Here is a 2,989-nt window from a genome sequence, read left to right on the forward strand (position 1 = left end):
TCGCATCCCTGTACCCTGTACCCTTATACGCATCGGCATCACGTATTTTCGTTCACATATATTTACAAGATCAGCCCAACTTATGTCAAAAACTGCCAAAAGCATTAATTGATAAAAAAAAGCGATATAAATAGTATAGATCTTATGCATGAACTGCAGTTTTTGCAAACTTTTGGCGGAAATGTAGCATCGCCGGTTGAAACTCTACGCTATATCGTTGTCAACAACATAACGGTGTGCAAAAAAGAATTTTGGATACACCCTAGATATCAGCCCCAGAGCATTTTTTGTGCCCTGTTGTAATCACAATTTGAACCTTGTCGTAAACTACGCTGCGAACAGCAATTTATTCAGTGCAAACTTATTGGATATGAATATTAATTTGTTTTTAATTTTAAGATAATAAATTCTCTTCAGCAATATATTTAATATTCAATGCGTTTAGTATATTATTTCCCTTCGCTTGCAGTATTACTTTTTTTTAATAACATATTTTTGTTGTTGTTGACTATTGTTCACTTGTCTGACCTATAGTCAGCCCAAGCTCACGAAATTCCTCGTGGCAAGGAGCGCAAAATACGCCTTTCGCTGGCAACAGCCTTGAGCACATTACAGGTGACAGTTCGATTTAGCTCAGTTTCACCCTCAATTTTGATGGAGAGCTCCTCTGGGTGGGCGGAGGGTCCGAGCGTCTTCCAACCCTCTTCCCTTACCACCACTCTTTCGAGAGGACTTTAGCCTCGCATATTTAGAGTGCCCCCATGCCGCACGGATACTATACATTTACAAACATCCATGTCTTCTCCGGGACTCGAGCCTCAGACGAAATTATTTTTTCTTTTTCTTGACGTCTATACGCACGGACAGAGAACTCTCATGTTTCAAAATGAATTGTAAAATGGATTCAGAAGGAATTTTTTCATGACGTCTCAGCATACGTACGTACGTATATACGTATATATATACGGGTAGGAGTGGATATATATATATATATATATCCACCCCCTACCCGGCTATATATATATATATCCACCCCCTACCCGGCTATATATATATATATCCACCCCCTACCCGGCTTTAAAGTCCTTACCCGGCCTTTATTTTCGCAGTCGTTGGTAATAATCATATACTTTCAATCACAAAAATGTTTTAAATGACGAAAATATTCACATTCTGGCGATGTCAAATTTAAAACAAAAGTGAATTTTCACTAAATAACGAAAATTAACTATTAAAGCGATCTCTCGATTCCTATATTTATATTTTGGGAAGATTTATACTCGTTATGAAGAATTGAAAATACAAGAATTCTGACTCCCGTATGAGAAAAAATTTATAGGGATATTTGATTTCAAATTTTGGAATTTTTGATGTCATTTGTAACTTTCCTTGAGGGATCGGTTAATTAAGTTGGAATAATTAAAGGAAATAAGTTTAAATGAAGTGCAGTAAAACATATGTCTAAGGTAATAGGCCGAACGAGGAAGTCATGTGGTGTTCACATCAGATTTTTAATTTCGCCGAACGAGGAAGTCATGCCACATCAGATTTTTAATTTCAAGCACTTGTTTTCAGAAAAGTCTTTCAAAGACTTTCAGTTCGATCCGCCCATTGCATATCCGATAATAAAAAACAATTCGCTAGCAGAGAACACTCATAATTTACAGACCTCAAAATAATTTTAATTGAAGAAATAAATTTATATTGAAAAAAGAATTATTTTTACAACTAACTACATCGTGGCAAGGAGTGCGAGACTACGCCTGACGTTTGCAAGAGCCTTGAGCATCATACTAGTGACAGCATCACTTTTCTCAGTTCCGCCCCCAATTTTGATATAGAACATCCGGGGGGACGGGTCCGAGAGTCTCCCAACCCTCGTTCCCTACAACCAACCTCTCGGTATGACTTTTGGCTCTAAGTGCCCTTGTCGCACAGAAACTATGCATTGACAATATTCATGCCATTTCCGTGATTTGATCTCGGGCTCTTCTGTACGGCAGTCAGCGTCGCTAACCACTGTCCCGGTTGGACGGCAAACTTATTCCCGTGGCTTTTTATCCTTTAACCATCTCGTTAAGATTGTTCACTTTTTTCATGTAAGTATTTGTTGAAAAAATCTAATTTTTATTAAGTATTTATATTTGAAAATCATCAGTTTTTAAAATTTTATAATAATGTGATCTAGATCGAGCATTATTATTTTTTTAAATATAAAATTTGCATTTATCATTTTCATTGAAAAATTTGATTTGTCCTCGTCACTTGAGTTTTTGTTATTTTGCTCCTCGAAAATCCTAAAGTCGTCAAAAATTCATTTTGTGCTTGCCCTAGTTTTTAAGACCTTTTTTATTTAAAAATTTGAATGTCCTTCAAATTTTCCTAACTCATGAAACTTCAGCTGGAAATATGAGGCTGTAAGTAACAGAAGATTGTAAAAAAATACTCAAAATTTTAATTTAGACTTACTTCGTATATTATTGTTTTCGTATCAGAAAAGTTACATTTCTCTTTTGTTACCTTCGAATTAGCTCGGGCATTTCTAAACTACTGCAGTATCAAGAACACAAGACCTTTTTACTATTGTGAATTGTGTTAGTAAAGTTTCTACTTTTAACATGCTATTTTAAAACGATGGCTCTTCATGTGTTTAAGAAAAAGTCTAAAGTTCATAATTCATTCTAAAGTTCATAATCATAACTTCTTTATTTTAATAAATTTCAAACTTTTCACAACTAGTTTAGCGCTCTTTTTAGTTACTTTTTCCCAGCTTTGATTACAAGTCACCTTGGTTCCTAATTTCGAAATGTATTATAAGATAATATTATTCATATCATTAAAAAATACCTTTAAATTTCCTGATATTATTTAATTCCACAATAGGTTCTTATCTGTAGCTCTTTTATCAATATGTCTCCCTTCTACTGAAACCAAAGGCCGTAATCAAAGCTATCTAGGTTCACATTTGTTATTATCTTTGAATATCAAT

This window comes from Stegodyphus dumicola, chromosome 1, assembly GCF_044657685.1.
Source record: "Stegodyphus dumicola isolate Sdum_Otavi_A_Nest chromosome 1, ASM4465768v1".
NCBI lineage: Eukaryota > Metazoa > Arthropoda > Arachnida > Araneae > Eresidae > Stegodyphus > Stegodyphus dumicola.